Source organism: Amblyomma maculatum, chromosome 8 (assembly GCF_055883805.1).
Source record: "Amblyomma maculatum isolate TAMU_Amacu chromosome 8, ASM5588380v1, whole genome shotgun sequence".
Taxonomy (NCBI): domain Eukaryota; kingdom Metazoa; phylum Arthropoda; class Arachnida; order Ixodida; family Ixodidae; genus Amblyomma; species Amblyomma maculatum.
In genome coordinates, this window is record NC_139351.1 from 38,499,263 (window position 1) to 38,520,750 (window position 21,488).

The window sequence follows — 21,488 nt, forward strand, 5'->3', positions numbered from 1 at the left end:
AGGTGGTTATGAGTGTTCGCTTTCTATCTACATATTTTTCACAGAAGAACCTATCGATAGGAAATGTAAAAATTCTGTTATGATTTATGGGACGTTTTTCCTGATCATGTGTACAGGGTCATGCACAGTGGAGGTCGGGACAGTAACATATTAAAACGGGCAAAACAAATGCAGGTACCAGTAGCTGGGAAAATGTTTCTTTTTTTAAGTTATACGCTGAAACTTTGACCGGGAAACCATTTCTCAGAAATAAAAGCACTGCTCCAGCCTTGAGGTGCAGTTTGTCTGATTTTCAAGCAGTTGAGACAATTGATGAAGTACACTTGTATTGTTGAGAAGGTGCGTACTTAAAGGCGTTTTGCAAAGCACAAATAAGACCTTTGACTGGAACCGTATGGAGTGCGATTTCTCTCTGTAGAAACCACGGTACAGTGTCTTATGATACAGTATTGCTTATTGGCCTCCACAATATTTGGCGTTAGAGAATGCCTGGGTGCTATTGTGAAGCGAGGTCAAGGACAACCAGAATCTATTTCTGCGAAAGCATGCACTGGTTTGCAAAAATACCAAAAAGAGCTGATAAAGTTTCTGAATTTCTCTTTAAGTTTGAGCCTTGATTTCTCCCGAGCGACATTTAATATCACAAACCACATGCTGTCTTGGTATATTATAAATGCATGTGTTGTCAGCGCTGATCCGCTTTCTTTACCAAGACACGAGGGCCACTGGGCATAGAAGAAATTCCGGAATCAGCTCCGTCCGATTTCATGACAGTTCAGCCTATACCATTAGTCGTTATACTTAGTGCAGTATGAAAAAGAAACAGGATTTTATAATACAGATTTATTAAGCGTTACCCCCCACGGTTTAAACTTAGCAGAAAAAAGCGTGTTTTATGGCAATGAGGTGGTACACTGAATAAAATAAATGGAACATATACTTTGATTCCCACCCTCACGGCCCCATTAATACTGGCAAAAAGACGAGTGTGTTCATTGCTGAGGAATGCAAAAGCTAAAGTGGACTTGAAAAGAAACACAGCACGGTGCTCGTTTTCAGCAGTGTACTGCTGAGGTATATTACGAAATTCTGGTTATTGGTTGCGACAAAGCTTTCGGTGTCAAAATGGCTGTGTATCTAACAGTGTCATTAGTACCTTGCGCCTGTCATAAAAGCTACCGCTCCTAATGATATGACAGAACATTTCAAAGTGCATGGGTGCTTTCTATAACTTTCTATTAGCCTTCTAGTGCGAATAAGGATGAATCCTAAAATGACTGAGATATATTTATGTTCTGCCGACTGTAGAACCATTACGTGTTATGATTCTGTTCGGATACGTGCCGTCCAAACCTGTATCAACCGAACATCAGCTTCAACTAAAAAGTGGCATGTCACTATCCGCCATGTTGTACACGTGATACTTAATATTTGTTCCGTCTTTATTATACGTTCCGTATTATGTAAAAGAAAATGGTTTCGGACAAGAATGGTTTAGTGACAGTTTTTTTGTATTTACTGGTTTTTGATCATTCCTGGTTTCTAAGCGCTTCCAACATCTTTTCACGTCTGGAGATATAAATAACAATTTTACATATTTATTTGGATCTGAACTTACACGCCGCAGAGAAAAAAGGGCTAAACGCGGAAGAAACAATGATGTATTCCAAACACGCATATTTCTTTTAAGTGAAAGTGAAAGTTTATTAGATTGAACATATTTACAAAATGCATAAAAATACAGACGAGGGTCCCATAGTCATAAGACTGCACCGGGACCCTCGATAGATCACTACAACAAAATAAATAGTAAGAGCAAAGCTAACGAAAGGTTATAATATACAAAACATGGCAAATCGGTATTTTTACTCAAAAACAAAGGCACTAACACTGGTATCAGACATAAAAAATATGAAACATCAGTAATTCAACAAATATTCCATCAAGTTATTCTTAAACGTGGGCAAAGGTATATAAGTTTTCAGTGTTAAAGGCAATGAGTTCCAAAATGAAATGGCTGCAAAAGGTGTCATTTTTCCATAATTAGTACGAACGTTCGGGAGTAGTAAATTGTTATTCGCTGCAAATCGTGTAGACTTATAGTTCGAAAGTAGTAACGGATCAACAAATTGGAAATGCAAGCTGCCATTCAATAGCTTAAAGAACACGATTACAAGGTGATACTGAAAAATCTGGGGGACTGATAAGATATGATGTTCATATAATAAGGGACAAGCGCTAGTGGAATAAGTGCTGCAGGTGATAATGCGGATGGCCTGATTTTGTATATGCTGTGCAGAGGATAAATGGCAGTTGTATTTCCCCAAACGACAATCCCGTAAGTGAGGTGACTGTGAATGAAAGCATAATACAGAGATAGGAGAATGTAAAAAGGAAAATATGGGCGTGCTTTAATGAGAGCTCGGATGCCAAACATAGATATTTTTTTCAGATAAGTGATGGTGGGGGCTGATAATTTAAGTGCAGAATCAAGAATAACGCCCAGAAAGCTAGTGTTATCGGAAGCTATAGGATAATGTAAGAGCAGAGGGGTAACGTAGGAACGTAGGAGTGCAAGGAAGTATTTTCTGGCCACTTTTGAAGATTAAAAACTTTGTTTCAGTGGGGTTAATAACCAAGTGGTTATTAAGACACCATTTTGTTATGTTACTCAAAACGGTATTCAAATCAACAGTAAGATCATCAATGAACCTGCTAGATAATGACACGGTAGTATTCTCCGCGTATAAAACACAGTGAGTTGGACTAATAGAAGTAGGAAGGTCGTTAATATATAATATGAACAGTAAAGGTCCTAAAATAGATCCCTGCGGAACACCTTGGTTAATGGTTTTATCTAGAGAGGTAGTTGCATTACTATTAATTATTTGTTTGCGATCTTGTAAGTAGCTTTTCAGAAGGAGAGATACAGGGCCTACTATGCCATAACATTCTAGTTTTTGTAGCAAAATTGAATGGTTAACCGTATCAAAAGCTTTTGTGAAATCTAAAAACACAGAACCAAGAAATTCGCCATGTCAATGCCATGCTTAATAAATTCAGTCAAAGAGATAAGAGCAAAGTTAGTTGAACTGCCGGACCGAAAACCAAACTGACCGGGGGTAATAATATTATATTTATTTAGATAATTGCCTAAGCGGCTGACCATAAATTTTTCAATTATCTTACTAAGAGATGATAATATAGATATTGGACGATAGTTAGATGTTGTTTGTCTGTCATCTTTTTTGAAGACCGGAATAACTTTCGCTATCTTAAGACAACCAGGAAAAACGCCATTCTCTAAGATGAGATTCATAATATGACAAAGTGGTATATAAACTAGATTAGCAACAAGTTTCAGGTGCCGTGAGGATATGTTATCAAGTCCAGCACTAGTGTCCTTGAGGTTATTAATAATCAACCCGATTTCACAAGAGCAGACAGGAAAAAGAAAGAAAGATTGATTAGTGCGTTTCAAATCTAGCTCCGGTGGAAGTGGAAGTCGGTTATGTGGCTCAGAAAAGAAGTCACTGAAAGCATTCGCGATGTCAAATGGCTCAGTGTAGACAGTACCATTGAGATTAATTTCAGTAGGGGCATTGTTAGCGCAGGGCAAATTGAAGAATTCGCTCAGGAGTCTCCGTTGCTTTCTAGTGTCGTTAGCGTTTTTACATAGTTCGTGTTCATAATAAGATCTTTTCGCGTGTTTAGGTAAGTTGATCAGAACAATGGAGTATTTTTTGTAACGGGCTTTCAGGGAAGCTTTAAAAGGCTGTTTCTTCGTTTTTCTGTACAGATTTTCTTTTCGACGCATGCTACTTAATAAACTATTTGTAAGCCATGAAATATGGCGAAATTTTTAATTATCTTACATTTAAGTATTGTTGTACTCTTAGATATGCAGTTGGAAAAAAGGTGACAAAAACACTCTATTGCTCCCTCTGGATTGCTGGACAAGAGGCATGGAGACCAGACTGTGTTACCGATAGCGTTAAACGAAATCTTAGCTGTTGAATCTGGAAGTGTAGAAAATTTGCAGTGGAGGACGGGATGGTTTACTGTGTCTAACGAAAATAGGAAAATGATCCGCAATGTCAAGTTCAATGAACCCTGAGGGGGGAGAGGGTGATATATTTGTCAGGGCATGGTCGATTAAAGAAGAGGATCCACTGGAAGTACACCTCGTTGCAGCACTGATGATAGATTCGTAGCCGAACCCACTGAAGCAATCGGTATAGGAAACAACATTAGGGTTATCTGTATCTAAAATATTAAGGTTAATGTCACCGAGAATGAAAACATTTTTGTTTTCGAAAGATAGATTATTTAACGCGGTGTCTAATGCTAACAAAAACTCTGATTGATGAAGACGGTGAGCGGTAAATCAAGCTGCGTACCAACTTTCGTGAGTCAGTGCAAAAAAGAGAGAATGGTTAGATTTTATCCAAACAGATTCACATTGCAGTACACTCAGAGTGAGATCACATCTACGCTGGTAAGAAATTTCAGGGGAAATAAAAATTGCAGCGCCTCCGTTGCTGGTAGACAAGCGATGACAATGCTCTGGAAGATAAGATGTAAAACCAAATAGATTGCCATCAGAAGTGGAAAACCAGGTCTCCAAAACGCAGATGAAAGAGAACGAGTGTTGAAGTGAGATGATAAACTTATAAACAGATTCAAGGTTCTGCCTGAGGCTGCGTGCACTGAAATGGATCAGAGAATGACTACTATTTTTCAAGATATGATGAAGCTTATCAGGAGATAGCCGGGTGTCTAAGATTTCAGCGCCGCCAGAAGCCATGAATGTGTATGAACTAGTGGAAGACCTGAAGGTCTGTTTCTGCGCTTATGCGGAAGACCGTGCTCACGTCAGTCTCACGAGCAAGTATGCGACAGTTGTCAGTCCAGAGATGCTGCCATTTCTTTTTTTTCTTCAGCAACTTAGCTCTAGCAAACTGTTTCATGTTGGCAAAGGTAAGGTGTTCATTTACAAAAATCGGGCTAGGTGAATCAATCGGGAAGCCAATTTGGTCTGTTTGTGGGCAAGCTCTCCGTGCCTTGCGCACGAGTTCATTTTTCTTTTCCCGACACACAAAGCGAGAACACTGATGGTTTTCTAATTTTTGTTTTTGGTGGCAACGCGATGGACGATGTCAAAGTCAGCGGCGTTGATAGGACACGCAATGACATCACCGATGGTTTCAAGCACTTTCTTGACATCCTCGCCTTTAGTTGCTGGAACACCTTTTATCTCCACATTGTTAATCCTTGAATACTGTTCGAGTTCACCAACCCTTTTGTGGAGCTTTTCATTTTCCTCTGCCACCAACTTGTTGGTATTCACGAGCTCGGCCTCTCTGACCTTCATTGATTCCAATTCATTTTCAAATTGAACAGTGCTGAGCAAAGAAGGAGTGTCGTCACCTTCCGAAGCTCTCAGTTGTGAAAAAACCTTTGTGGTGATCTCGGCCCCCCACGTCATCTAGTTTCCATTTAAGTTACAACTCCAATTCCTCAACACTCCTTGCGAGCTCTACATTCGTCGCATTTCAAACTATTGCGACAACCAACAAAATTACAAAAGGCAGCTGGCAGCACCTGCGGCAATATCAAACAAGCAAGACCAAGAAGAGTTTGGTTCAACTAACCTGCGAACCAAATGCACGGACTTAGCGAAGCCTGTAGAAGCCGCAAATGCTGCCAGAAAGTGATGAAAAGCTGGAGATGGGTCTTTATATAGCTGGATTTTCCGTTGAACCAGCGGGCGTGTACATCAACGTGATGAGGTACTAGAAGATATGGCTGCGCAAGCGAACATTGTTACCCTGGTAGTGTCGTTATTGTCTTCCCACAATGTTCGCCCCAATAATGACTTAAGTAAAAAATGCGTTACAGGAAAACAAGTTGGTTCTGAAATGAAGTTGTTCCTGAATTCTGCAGAGGTTGCCCTAATTATTCAAAAACCCTCCACTACCCCAGCCCTCATAGCTCGTATGCTACCTCGGAATGTTAAGCCCTAACTTAGTTACAATACATCATGGTTATCCAACTGGCGACTACTCTCTATGTTCCTAATGATGCACAAGCTGAGCGCTTTGTCAATGCCTGTCCAATGAGTTCTCTAAAACTGAAGATTAAAATTGGATCACTGCGATGAATTACAGAAACAAGGATTGTGCTAATGCTACGTTCGATAGAAAAACATCGAAAAAGCACGCATACGCACAGCTGCCCCCAGGATAGGAGAAGGTGGAGCCCATCTATTGATTATCAATTTTGTAAGGAGAAATCCTCTCTCAGCTCATGGAGCAAAATCTGTGCGTCGCATCAGTGCGCTTATGTGACACTCGCAAATAGCGGATATGGGTAGTTCAAAAATCAAAACTATTGATAGCGATAGGTAATGAATAAAAGTTATCAACAGACATCGATATAGTTATTAACTATTGCTAATGATTAATAATGATGAGCAACAACGACTGAAAATCACTTCTAATGTCAACTATGTCAAACTACGACTTGTAATGAACGCAACTGGTTCGAAATGAATAAAAATGCTTTGTGATGCGTGGTAATAACTACAATGACTAGGCGTGACTCGTCATAATTGCTAAGGACTACGAAATGACCAATATGTCAAACGACGAAATAATGACTACAAATGATTAGAAATTAGTACAAATGCTTAGCTATGAGTGCTAATTAATACTGTGAGTATGCCTATCATGACTGCGAAACTAGGCTTTCTATGACTAGGTGTTCGCCATAGTTCCTCTAATTTTACCATTGTTATCTTTACGTCTAGAGAATTAATAAAGTAAACCTTGCTGCTTGTTTTTGCATTCATGAAGGATCGCTAGGGCCAAGAAACGTCTCATTCTGGTGTAGCTGGACAAAAAACGTTCACTCGATATTAAACAATAAATTTTCGTTTTATTATAGAAGGTGTCACCCTCAAAAACTGGATTGTTATCATTTACTCTGCATAATTGTGCCGCACGTCGCATACATGAATACCTTTTTTAAAGATCTTCCAAAGACCTCTCTCACAGCTACAACATAATTTTCTGATTAGCGCATGGCGTATGTTACGGAAAACACGATTTGCCATGAATTCCTAGTGCATGCACTGATTGTCATTGAAAATATGTCGTGATGGAGTGGCAGCATTGCCAGAATAGTAATTGCACTGACCTATATGCTCGCGAGGATAATGATCTAAAATTCACATGTTGCATATCGATACTGAAATAAATTAGTGGTACTTAAATAAATTGCTATTTTTTTCTTTCGCACTTTTTTCCAAACAGATCACCCTTATATATTACTCTTTTCATCCAAGAATAAATGCTTTGTGGTGCAGATTCCACAATGCAAAGTTCCAGCTTATACTAGACAAATAAAGGAACCGGCCGGGGAAGAAGGTATGCATAAAACTTTTAGGGCTCGATTTCTAAGGGTAAAGATGTCTTTGCGAGCAGATGACAGTAGTAAGCACGTAAGCGTCTTTGAATTCTCGCCTGATGACTTCCAAGAAAACATTTGTGGTAAAGAGCAGAATTCAATTCATTTCTGCCAAACGTGCTAATGGCGACACTAACTAAAGTAATAATTCTGCTTAACAGAACATTTACGCATATGAAGAGCACTAGCACGCACAGCTTTTGAGAGGCCATCATGTGTTCATTCACAGAAGAATATACTAGCACAACAGGCTGAGAAATATTCTCTGGCAGGGCACGTTGTCACGTTAAGAGAAATGCCGCACTTAAAGACGGCCAATCGTACTCCTGGATTCTCCGCAACGAACTTCAAAGCTGAATTGCACAGCTGTCGGCTCATAGTCGAAAACCTGCAGAATTTATTGTGTCGGTTTTTGCGGTGCAGCAAAATGTGTAGACATGTCTTGTGCGATGCTTTTCTACACGAGGACATATCATGTAGGGCAAAATATGCAACTGACGCCTTAACACTATAGGACGTGAACGCTTCTCACCTTCCAGGTCACAGACTAAATGTTGCAGATCAGGGCCCGTGCGCTGCTGCTCTACGAAGCATCTGCTTTTACAGGCCCTGAGAACTCGGTGTCGCCTTCTTTTTTCAGAGTTGCGTTAACGGGGGAGTATGATAATAAAAATGAGTCGGAACCTCTGCGCACACCTGTTGTCCAGGATGCCCAGTTCTTGCAAACGCAAGCTCCATCAAGCAAAGCAGTTCGAGGAATCTCTCAAACTGCAAAAGCCCCACAACGCATGATCAGTTACTATGTGAGTGGTCGACCAAAGTGGGCCAAAGTATATTTGAGGGATTCGGTTTTGTTCGTCGAGAAATTAGCTTCGGTGTTTTACAGCATGCCAAATTACTTTCTCAACCGGACCATTTTTATGAATGAGCAAGTGCCAAATACCATTCCAGCTTGATTCTGGATCAATATCTATCGTCTTCTTCGAAGGGACCAAAGGTAGGAGCATCATATGCAACATTGAAGTTTATTGAAAGCTTCAGGCTGCGGCCTCGCCTAATGATTACGCAGATTACAAGCCGGTAAATTAAGTATGGGTTTGCACCCCGATTCACCGGCGCGAACTAGGTGCAAAGCTTTAACGCCGATACTTCGGCCCGCACAAGGTGCTTCACCGTGTAGGACAACTGGACTATGATGTCATTCCCGACGACGCGACAGCATATCAGTGGCGAAGCGTGCACCGGAAAATTATGCATGTTGTGCGCCTTAAGTCGATTTTCGGACGCTAAAGGCTTTTCATGCTTAATTCGTGATGTTTATGTTAGCTCATGTGTGTTTAATTTGGAACATCGAGACGATGCTTTTAAGCGGGGAGTAATGCCACGAACCATTCAAATAGTTATTTTTTTATTTTTCGGCAGCCGCCGGCATGCGGCCTTATCATTATAATTCATGCGTAAGAGTGAGTTCTGTATCCTTTGCTTGTTCATAATCATTGTCGCGAGACCCGGCTTTATCAGTTCCTTTATTGCGGCAGCTGATTCGAGATGTATCTCGAAGGATTCCAGCCACGCGCTTGTATTTCCACAATGTTCCAGGTTATGCTGTTTGCCGTTTTATATAGATGGTTCTTCGTCGCTTTTAAATTGAGCGCAGAAAAGTGAAACTGGCATTCTTGTTTCGATGACCGCCGCAGCGGAGCGCTCAGTTCTTTTGCGGGTACAAGTGAGCCCAATAAGGAGTTTCTTCAGTGTACTCCGAGAGTCATCATTTTTTGTCATCGGCATTGTTACCACAAGCTGTCAATAATGCTGGTGTGTTGAGGTACTATAAGTCCATTATCTTATCGCTTCAGCGCGTTTCAGTCAATTTACGCTTTTCATCAGCAACCTGCAACACATTGTTCAATTCTTGCCTGTTTTGACGGGTCAGTCCCAAGTAGCACACATTACGTGGCCCACCCGGGGCCCGTGTGGGCAAGTTTGGCTTGGGCAACCACCATAACACCCATCAGGACCCCCTTTAGGTATCAAGCGGGCAAGCGTAATTTGGGCTTGCCCCTGCGTTTTCCATCTGGGCATCATATAGGCTTGGAAAGGGCTAAATTAGTACATATTCCCACATCTGGCCCTCAAGGATCTCGCTCGGGGAATTTTAGTGCCGATGCAAATAAAATTTGGGCTTTGTGTACATAAAGCCTGGGCTAATCCAATTAGAGCTGCCCACTCAAAAGCTCAATAAGTTCCGCATGGGCCGCGGCAGGGATAAATACGGGTATGGCCGCGCATTGCCTACTTGGGACCCTTGAGGAGTTCTCGAGGGAAGGTCGAACGGAAATGTAGGCTTCATGCAGAAAATTCCTGGCTGCCCCAAATGGGGCTGCCTACAAAAAACCTAGGTAATTTCTGCATGGCCTGTAGCGGGGCAGGAAAGTGCTTCTTCCCACTTCTGCTGGCATCGGTCTCTTGCGGGGAACTTTAGGGCGTGTCTGATGCAAATGTGGGCCTGAAGCGAATAGTAGATGCGCTAGCCCCCAAATGGAGCTGCCCACACAAAAACTGAATACGTCCCGCGTGGTTTGCATCCGCGCTGAAAAGCGGGAATGCCTCCACGCCGCCCACATGGATATGTCTTTGGTTAATTGCGGGCAAATGCAACATATATTCGTACTCCATGCGGTAAAAATAAGCCCAATTGAGGCTTCCCATGAAAGGTCGCAGTGGGCCCCAAATTGGCCGTAGCTGGGCTTACCGCTCCGAAACGTCTTCACCCTATATTTCAGGCACCATTTTATTTATGTAATTCACCTTATACCTGCCGCTAATTGCATGTCCTGCATTTTCCACATAACCATTGTATGCATATCCATACCATGAATAAAGACTATCTAATTTTACTCTAAAACTACGTTAATTATGCAGTATTGGCAGACAATATGCAGCCGTAACTGTTCCGCTTTACGTGTATGTACTGAACTACCTCAAAATATTTCCTGCGCCATTATTATTCTACATGCACCACCGAAATAAATATTCAGACCAACATTTGGGGGGTGATGTGGGCCAGCCGACATAATTGTTGTGAATTGGGAATAAATTTCGTTTATGTTTACTTAGTGTCGAATACAAGATAAATCAATTGTGCTCAATGTTTCACACTTGATTATTGGAACTTGAGCAGCCCCGAAAATACCAGATTCAACACATGAGGGCAGCACGTGGGTGAGCCCGAAACGGAATGGCCTCCGCAAAGCCCGCGCCGGAAAAATTCAGGTATTGGAGGGATTAATCGAAATAAAAATTAAAACCTTGATCATTGGGCCGCACTATATGGCTTCATAAACGTAGGACCTTTTAATGATTCTGGTATGCTGCCCATATCTGGGCTGAATGCGGGCAGCCCTATTTGGGATGCCCACACGGGTACAGATTGGCACCAATCGCGGCAAAATTGGGCAGCCCACGCGGGCCCCTCTGGTTACATATTGCAAATCCCGCATGGGGCCCATATGGGCTGCCCCCACGGGCCCATCGCGGGCCCCCACGTCTAAACCCATTTCGTGCTACCTGGGCTGTTATGAATTTGGCGACGATGTAATGGAATTAATAAGTATCTCATCAAAGATATTGCTAGTCGAACTAAATTTTAGAAAACATCCAAAACGACTCAGTTGTCAGCATCTCTTCTAAGTTATCCAAATTAGCGAGCAAGTCAAACTGAGCAAAGCACCTCTTTGAAGATATCGAAAAGCTTGAGTAGAAGCAGCTTCAATATTGGCATTGTAGCTCCGGATGGTGGAGAAAAGACACAATACCCTAATTCACGTAGGCATGGGTGCATGCTGTTCTTTCTATCTGCAAAATATCTACAAATTGTTTGAGTTCGTGACTGCTTCGTATTTGCTTCCTTTTCTTGATGTCTGGCCTCAATAACTTACACGACAGTAGATACCATGTCAAACGAGTCACATCGAGAAACCCACGCTCAAATTTACCAAATTTACAGTACTCCTATGCCACTTGTTTGATTCACTAGTGGCCGATTCACACACAGAATATCCTGCCGCGTTGCTTGCTACAACGTACCGCTCTAATCGTTCAAATATCACTTCTCTCCTTGTCAAAGTACCACGTGGTAAGACTCCTTCGCTATGTTTAGGATTTTGAATTTTGTCCCGTAAGGTTCATTACAAAGAACAGCGAATCTATATCTGATATAATTAAATCATAGCCTTCCTGAAAACCCATATAACTAGCAATATTGCCCGGTAAAGGCTTGCATGCAGATCAAGCAGCTTATGGGGGCAAATGTCTTTTTGATTTTGTGCCACACTCATCGAGCGTAGGCAGTGTTAAGTCAGTCTGCTCGACCAAACTTCTGAGGTAAAGAATAAATTAAACCATTGTTCAACCTTGCACATTCGTGTGAGCTGAAGTCAGCACAACTTCTCGTATCACAGCCTGAAAGACGGTCTTTTTGGAGACGGTGGCATAGACGGGCGACTACTAAATCGTGTTCCCTGGACTGAATCCCGGCGGCGGCGGCCGCATTTCATTGTAAGCGCGAAAAGGTGGCTGGCATGCTGTGGGTACTCGGTGCACGTTAAAGATTAGCCTCTAGTGGAAAGTTAGTTGCCCTCAACTATGAATTCCCTCATCCCGATGTAGATTTGGAGCGTTAAACCGAATAACACAACAGGAGAAGAAAATTGCTCTCTCTCTATATATATATATCTTCTCAGCGAGGAAGGATGTAGTGGTTTCCGAAGCAGAAAACTAAGCAGTACTGAAAGAAAGCAGTCGTAAAGCCTTGAAATCGTATTTAAAAATTTTTCAGCTTCTTTTTTTTTAAGTTTTTCCTCAGCTGAAGATAAAACGAAAATCCGTTTTATTCCAAAATTGATCGCTTTCTTAATGCCTTCACATCTCTTTTGCCGATTTAAGGAGGTGGTTTGGAGTTCAGTGATAATATTATTACGGTACTGATTACATAGACTTCTAATATTGTATATCGTTAAGCTAGTTAGGAAATAAACGTAGGAGCGATCTGGAGCTTGATATGAGATATACAAAGGGAGGCAACAACCAATGAAACCAAGCCGAGAAAAGAAGTTTGTATGATGACTGTGAATGTGATGCTGAAAAGAGAAAGCAGAAACAAGGGCAGGAGGAGGAAGATGAGGAGGAAAGGGCAGGGAGGGTAACCTGTCAAAGAAACCGGTTTGCTAACCTGCACTGGGGGAAGGGGGTGAGCGGATACAAAAATTGTGAGAGAGGGATGAGTGAAGTTAGTACAGTCACATCACAGACATGACACATCACATCACGTCACTATCATATCACGTAACATAACTGCAAACTCATAGCCTTTCGATCAGGCCTGTGCTTTTCATAAAGCGGAGCAGTGCCTGGGAGGCCTTCACCGCAGACGATCGCCGTGGCCAGGGACTTAAATCTCAATTTCAGTCAATGAGCCTTTCTTTAGGCCGCTTTTTTGGAATGCAGCAGATATTCAAAAAAGGCCATTAACTTCACTTAACTTGCTGCATTTAAACCAGCGTAGGTCGTGCAGCGCTGTCAGGTTATAAGTAGGCATTATACGATCATTGTCGTACTTGCAAACCACGACAGTGAATAAGGACAGCTGATTATTTCCGTGGATAAGAAGCAGAAGCACACGCCATCACGTGTGCACAGTGTAGCCTATTAAAAGATGGGAAGAACTCAATGACCCTTTATTGTTTGCCTGGTGTCGCTGCTAATATGTCTATTTGCTATTGTAAACTAAAACTGAAAGAAACAAAATATATGGGTCATACGAATCATTTATGTTTTGAACATGTGCGTACCTGTGTATGCGTGGTGAAAAAACAGCGGCAGCGGGGATATGCCCCAATATTGTAACCAAAACTCTGTGCTCATTTCATTCGCAGTCAAACCATACTGTGCTATCCTGGAAGCCTATGGTTTGTCCCTGATTGACGGAGACTTCCAAGACTGCATCCTCTTTTTCGGAGCGAAATGCAATATGCGAACTGTCTCCGGTGTCCCGAGTGCTAAGAGAGTCAGTAATCTTCAATGTTCGACTCCGATACCTTAAAAAGCTTCTGGGATACTAATGCAGAAGGCTGCTCGTGCAAGCAAGATTTGTTAAGTCTAATAAAGATCATTTACTGCAACCTAAAGTATGTGATAATCTATGTAGCCAGTCTCACAAGGGTTATTGATTTTATTTTTCAGCAGCACACAAAATTGAAAGCCCGAAACTCCTAGGAAAAAGCAAACGTTTGTCACATACTGTGGTATGACTGTATACGAGAAGCCCAATTAACAGAATACATTAAGAAAGAGACACACACGGGCGCTAAATAAAAATTTTATTTCGAAGTAGTACGTTTAAATAGAAAACGTGGAAAGAGGAATAACGTGGAACAGTGCGCGAACGCCGGAGGCCAGTGTATTCAAGTAAAGAATACAAAAGTAGATGAGGAAACAGGAAGCAATATTAGGCTCAAAGCGAGAAGACCGAAATGTGTAAAGGGTCGAGGTTATGGAAAGACATGTAAGAAGGATAAAACATTAAAAACAAGCAAACATAACTGTAAAAGGTTGATCAAGCATCATAACAATAGAGAAAATAAAACCAGAAATAAGGGGGTTAAAGATGATCAAAACACATTGGTCAGTGAATGAAAAGCCTTGAATGGACATTTGGAAGTTATTATGAAACTGCCGCGCCATCCAGGAAATCAAGTTCTTTTTTTGACAAGGAGATGGGCGTCCTTACGCATTGAGCTTTTATATGTTGGATCAGGAGTGCTTCTGTAATTTATCTCGACAGCCTATTTCGTCATCTGCATTTGACACACCGGTTGAGGCCAGGAGCGCAGCTTTAACGAGGGCTATCCTTATATGATCACATTTCTTGCACAGCTTTGCGAGGCTGCCGGTGATTCCCACATTGCCCATACTGTTTTCATGTTATTTAAGCATTATGTTAATACACCTTCTGTTTTGCCCAACATATCTCTTCCCGCCTAATACTGGCACATAGTAGACAACTTCAGTTTCACAGGGTACCTATTAAAAAGAATGTGTCTTCCCGCACCCACGCGGGACCGGATGATTGTTCGCTTTTGGACAGAGCGCGGATTATCTAGTGCGAGCAGAGAAGATTACGTCATCGCCTGCGCGGTGTGTGACCTTCTTAAAACGATGGCTGATATCTTCGATACAGGGCATTGCAACAATTTTACGCTTGCTGCTGGACGCTGCGTGGACGTCTTGTTTTTTATGCTTCTTGATAATGGAGCCAGTGACGAAAATTTGAAAATGATAGCCTGTTCCTTAAGGGCGCTCGCTCTGTTGGCTAAATTAATGCTGAAATAGGTGGTCATATGACTTTTGAAGTGCTTTTTAAATCACGTTTTACTATGCTCGTTTAGCAAGTTTTGTATTGGCAGGCGCAAAGGGAAGGATCGGTTTTTTGCCTCGAAGAGGATAAGCCCAGCAGTTGTGCGCATCCGAAACTAAAAGGCGAAGGTCGAGAAATCGAATGGACCGGTCATTCAGGGTTGTATGCGTCAAAGTGAGAGGCACGCATTGTTCAAATACGGAAAGAACGTGGGATACCGCTGAGTGGTAAAAAACTATTGTTACATCCACGAGCTAATCGTCGATGTACTGGAATATTTTACTAGCAAGCTCATCTCAAGAGTCCTTTCATTAAACATTCGGTCATGCTGGGCAAGTAAAACCTCACGTGGGATAGATGCGACCCAGGAGCCAATGCAAGTACCTCGCTTTTGGACGTAGGTATGCTGGTTAAGAGTGAAAAATGATGACTTAAGATAAAAGTCCAAAATAAGAAAAACATCGCTTACAGATAGCCCGTCATCATTCTGAAAATTAACGGCACCGAGTGTCGATAGTGGCTTCAATGCAGTACATCAGTTCTTTGTGTGGAAAAGATAAGTACATATCCTTAATATCTATTGAAAATGCCTTTAGAACATTGTCGTCGTGAGAGCGTACGAAGTCAACATCCTTTTGAGAACAATTCAGCGACTCGCTTAAGGGGACGTTAGACATGGCATGAGCCTGGATCTCCTAAAAGCTCTAATCGATTGTACTAAAATCAAATCTGAAAACAAACAAAGGTACCCACAGGTTGCTCCACTCCTTAGAGGGCTCGGACACTCTCCTCTTACAAAAGGCACGAGAAACATTTTTCAGTAATCACAACCTCTCAGGATACCAAGGAACGTGTGGCGGAGCTGAAACAATCGACCAGACCGCCGAATAATCGTAGAAGTTTACACGGCCTTAAGGATTACGACCAGAAACACGTCAGTAAGAGTAGGCAGAGTCGACAACGCCCTGATCCCCAATCTGATCGACGACCTCATACAAGATCTCGTAACCTTTCTGAACAAGCACTGGGAGGTAGAGACGGTTCACGAAAACCAGAAATACGGAGAAGACATTATGATACCTAAACCTTGCAGAAAGCACCAAATTGAAAGTCTCAGGCCCATGTCACTCACGCCGTGCCTTGGCCAGCTTCATGAGCGGGTGGTGACGCTTAGGCTGCGAAATTACATGAACAATAACGACCGTGTGCCATACACCATGTCTGGCTTCAGAGAGGAACTCTCGATGCCGGATGTGCTCCTCTAAATAAAAAAATATGTACTTCACAGCGTACCCCAAAAGGATGAAAATGCCATGATGGCCATCTGTATTAAGGGGGCATTCGATAACTTCAGTCAAGAAGCGATCATTACAGGTCTAGACGGCCTGGACTGCGGACGCAGAAGCCACACATACGTCAAAGCTTTCCTTTCAGATAGAACTGCCTTCGATCAAACAAAATTCAAGCGCTAAAGAAAGGAGCAACCCAAGGGTCAGTCATCTCACTTATCCTCTTGAATATAGCTATGATAGGTCTAGCACGAAAACTAGAGAATATCGAAGCATCAGGCACGCCGTGATTGCAGAGGACATCACAGTCTGGACGAACACAGGTTCCCTCGGGGAGAGGGAAGAGATACCACAGGAAGCGGCTTCCTGTGTACAGCAATATCTCGAAGAAAGAGGGCTTCATGGTAGACCGAGAAATCGGAACCGCTTGGAGTTTGTTGAGGAAAACAACACTGGGTCGTCCCAACCAGTGAAGACCTGAAACTAAACATCTACTTTGAAGGAATGCCCATACCAGAAAAGACAACTATAAGAATATAATTGGGCATGTGGGTTCAATCTAACCAACGCAGTACTCACACTTTTACCCTGCTCTAAGCATCAACGCTACAAGTAGCACGTATGATCACCCGCCTCACCAACAGGCGGCATGGCATGCTCGAAGAGGAAACACTAAAACTAGTCAGAAACCTGGAAACATAGTAGCCGAATTATGTAGAGCCTTCCGACCAGTGCCGCAACAAGAGTGAAATACAACAAGCGGATTCCCTGCTATGCAAAGCGTATAAGAAAGCCCCCCGACTACCGTGCAACACGGTTACAGAAATGCTCGTGACCCTTGGATGGCAAAACACCTTCGGGAAGCTACGCGAGGCGCAACTTGAGTCACAAAAACTCAGCCTTCTGCAGACAACAAGCGAAAGAGCGCTGTTACAGAGACTCGGATATCGCGAGCAGATGCGATAAATGGCGAGGATGGAAATGATCCCTGACGAACCTCACAATCCCTAGCTCCAATCCCGATGAACATGAACCCAAACCTCCACCGAGGCAGAATAGAAGCAAGGGCCGAATTCATTTAGAAAACATAAGTACCTCAAGACACGACCGTGTATGCAGACGCGTTCTCGAGAAGAGGAGACGCCGAAATTGCACTGGCCACGGTGGTCGATTCGACTCTGCGCGAAGTGACCAGCGCGTCTATGCGACACTGAACGGTAGCAGAGGCCGAGGAAGTAGCCTTTACTCGAGTGGTGGCATAGGGCTATCGAACCGGATGGTCGCTAACGATACTTACGGACTCTCAAACAGCCTGTCGAAATTACACGAAGGATAGGATAGGTCATCACGCGCTCCGTATACTCCTCCAAGCGAGCGACAAAATTAAAAACCACGAAGAAAACAGCAAGACAACACATAAAATTATGAGGGTACCGGCACACATGGGGGTGGCAGGGAATCAAGAGACCGACAGGACACCCCAACATATACTACTTTCCCAGCATCCGACAAGACCACGCAACTTTCGCCAGCACCTAAGGAATACTTGGCAACGCTAGAAAACTACAGAGGCAGAAAAATGCGATATCCCCTACGGCACAGTTCTCTAAAAACAGTAGAAACTATCATATAGAGACTCTACACAATCTAAATCAAATGCCCCCTACCAAATACTCAGATAAATGTCCGTGCGACGAAAATCCCAAACTATATCATATCAAATGCGCATGTCAAAATATAAACGTTGCACCAAAAATATGAAATCTTATTGCGGAGTAATGGGAGACTGCTGTCCAGCGACGCTGCGAAGACCAGGAAGGTCTGGTACCGCGAGGTCAATGGGCGGCAGTGGACAGCTAAACCCTGGGCTGAGGGCAACCGACTCTTGGTTAGAAAAGGACCAGATCGACAAGGAAGACGCATGGGATGCAACAAGGAGACACCTCTGAATACGCCCTACAAACCGCTGAAAAATACCATAGGGTAAAATAAATTTTCCTTTTTTTCTTCCTTGCCGTATATTTGGTAAATATTACACCCATTTACCGTAAAAATATTACCATCAAGAGAAGCCAATTTTTTCCGGATTGTAAATAGTGAATTTTGATGTATTTTCTCACCATGAGGTATGTTATGTGCAGTGTCCCTTGTTCTTAACCTTGTACGTTTTTAGATTGGTCATTTTTATATAATGTCTAAAACAACCTTTCATAGACGCAGGAAAGATTTAACGCGTAAATTCAAGATCTAGCAAGGCTAAATATTGAATTTCGCCTCAAAATGCATATAATGTCAACTCGCGTAAAATTTGCAATGCTCAATAGCAAGGGGCATAAAAACAGTGAGAAAGCTCGCTCATTGGGACATTAGTGATATTTTACCGGCGCTGCGACAGGTTACGAGGAACAAGAGGAGGCGACAAGACAAGCACTGGGACTAACAACTGAAGGTTTAATGAAACATGCAAGGAAATATTCTCGCATGACAACCACAAGCGCATGCGCTATCCCTTTCCACCAAAAAAAAAAAAACAACGAACATGCAGCTAAGGATCCAACTATGACAGTTCATAATGATTGATGATTAGTGATGGGGTGCTAACGCATGTGTCACTATTTTTATGGATGTGATAAGATTCACTGAGTTCCCTGGTCAATTTGTTTTGATTCGCAAAAATAATCTTAGCTTTATCAAGGATGAGAGTGCATGCTTTTTTCAACACCTTCGGCGAATCGGAATCATTAAGATTACAATCTCTGTAATGTAGTGCTAAGTTGGATGAGGGAACTTCTTTCAAAGACATTTTATGCTGGCGCAGGCGTATATTGATGCATTTCCCTGTTTGCCCTATATACCTCTTCCCGCATGTAAAGGGAATATCATACACTACTCCTTTTGCGCATGACGCAAAACGCAGCTTATGTTTTACTTGACATCCTTTGCTAGTTTTTTTTGTTTTTGTTCTTTTCGTCTTCTATCTAGCATATCACAAATTTTTCCCAGCCTATTGGGAGCCGAAAACAACAATTTAGCCCCATATCTATTGTCAACCTGTTTGGGCCACTGGGATAGCTTGTGAACGTACGGTATTACCGCATAATTCTTTTCATTTTTACTCATTGTGCCCGATAGATCCCGCTTACGAAATGACTGTAACGTTTTCAGGATTTTATTGCAGGCCAATATTATCCCTTCCTTCGGAAAGCCGGCTAACCTTATTCTCCGACCCTGCTGATTGAAACTGCTGTCGATAGTGTGGACACATGATTTTGTGATAGCCGAACCCAAACACGACACAGCTATGCCGCACTTGGCTATCTTCGAATGTGCTGAATTGTAATTTAATAAGGGGTTTTCAGGCCTCTGTTGAAATGACCAGCACACATGGTCCGCTTTTCCTTCTAGTCTCATATCCAAGAACTGGAGCTGATTTCTTTCGTGTGTTTCATAGGTAAATTTAAGACCGAACCCAATTGAATTCCAAAATTTTATGGCAGGGAACAAAGTAGCTTGTTTTCCGTAATTTAAGTTCACTTTTGGTAGCAGCATATTGCTTTGTTCAGAGAATCGAGTGTTCTTACTATTAGCGAGGAAAGATTCAGAGAAACAGAGAAGTTGACAGTTATTTTTGCGAGCACGGTAAATTAGAAGGCCTAACCTAAGAATAAGGAGGCATCTCAACGGACGACTGTTTAGGCCAGAGTAAAAGGGGTAAAAAAGAGGCTGTGTATGGGTTAAAAGCTGTAATTCTAAGCGCTTGGTTTTCAAGATAAGAAATGCATGATAAATGGCATGAATAGGTATTACCCCATGATGATATGCAATAAGTGAGGTGACTGTTAATGAAGGCATATTATAGGGAAAAGAAAACATTGCATTAAAAAATTTCTAGTTTTTATTAACACCCTTGTTTCAAATGAAAATTTTTTTACGGACACATTTGGTGTGTAAATTAAACTTTAGATTACAATCGAGCGTGATGCCGAGAAATGTAGCAGGTGCGGAGGCCGGGATAATACGATCTCCCAGAAAAATATGTGGGCTCGTGATAATTTTTTGATGAGAGCAGAATATCATGAAGGTGGTTTTTGTCGGATTAAGTTGTAGCATGTTAATTTGGCACCATAAAACAATATTTGGCGTCAATCCTTAATTTGCTTATGAGGCGTGTGAGATTACTATCATGAGTAAAATCGTTGCATCATCCGCGTAAAGTATTAATATAGTATTAGGGACAAAACAAGTCATTGATGTAAATGAGGAAAAGAAGTGCACCTACAATAGAACCTAGTGGCACACCAAAATGTATAGTTACAGGGTCCGAGAGCGTTGCTTGCAAGTGGACAACGTGTGTATGGTTAGTAAGATAACTATGTAAAAGAGCTAAAGCAGGTCCACAGATGCCAAGGGATTCTAATTTAGTGTATAATATTGTTTGGGTAAATTGTGTTAAATGCATTTGTGAAATCAAAGAAAACAACACCGGCAAAAATGCCATTTTATATACATTGTTTAATTATATCTGTGAATTCGATTAAAGCTATCTCTGTGGAATAATAAGTACGGAATCCAAATTGCTCATCGGCTAACAGTATGACTTTAAGGAGATAGTTGATTATGCGATGAACGATTAGCTTTTCAATTATTTTACTAATGAAGAGTAATATAGTAATTGGACGGCAATTAGTTACGTATTCTCTGTTGCCTTTTTTGAAGATTGGTATCACCTTACCCTTTTTAACTTCAGCGGGAAAACAGCAGTCCTAAATACTACAATAAATATGCGACTAAGAACATTTGACAGCTCAAGACCAACTGAAAGGCGGAATTCCTTCGATTCCAGCAGTAGTACTTTTTGGAAAGAAAATATGGGAAAGACTTCGTCTGGTGAAGAAGGAAGTAAGTAGAACAAAAGAGAGCATCGACTAGGGCCACAGAAGCTGCTTGGAGGCAAGAAACCACCGCTCGAAGAAAAGGAATTAAATACATTGACAATGTTGGATTGATTGGTTCAAGTACTATCACTATCAGAAACTTTCATTATACTTATTTTATTTTCAGCTAGGTTCGAAAATTGTTTAATTGTTTCCAAATTCTATGAGTGTCAATTTCATTTCTAAGTATCTCATTTTGATAGTATTCTTGTTTACAGCGTTTAAGTGCTGCGGAGAGAATATCCGAGTATTTTTGAAAGCGATATTTTCGCTGAAAGTTGAATGGCTTTGTTAACATTTTTGAGAAGGTTATTTTTTTTTTCTTCATACAGTTTATAAGGCTGCTGGCGACCCATGATTTCCGCGGAACTGAATACCAAT

General features: G+C 41.9%; 1 long non-coding RNA gene across 1 annotated transcript in view; it reads left to right on the top strand.

Annotated features, from left to right (window-relative positions):
- The first annotated feature begins 7,368 nt into the window (after nt 1–7,368).
- Nucleotides 7,369–21,488, top strand: part of LOC146181016 (uncharacterized) — a 57,679-nt gene continuing 43,559 nt past the window's right edge. The window contains exon 1 of the long non-coding RNA XR_014700403.1: nt 7,369–7,430. This is a non-coding gene — a long non-coding RNA (uncharacterized LOC146181016). The remainder of the gene's footprint in view (nt 7,431–21,488) is intronic.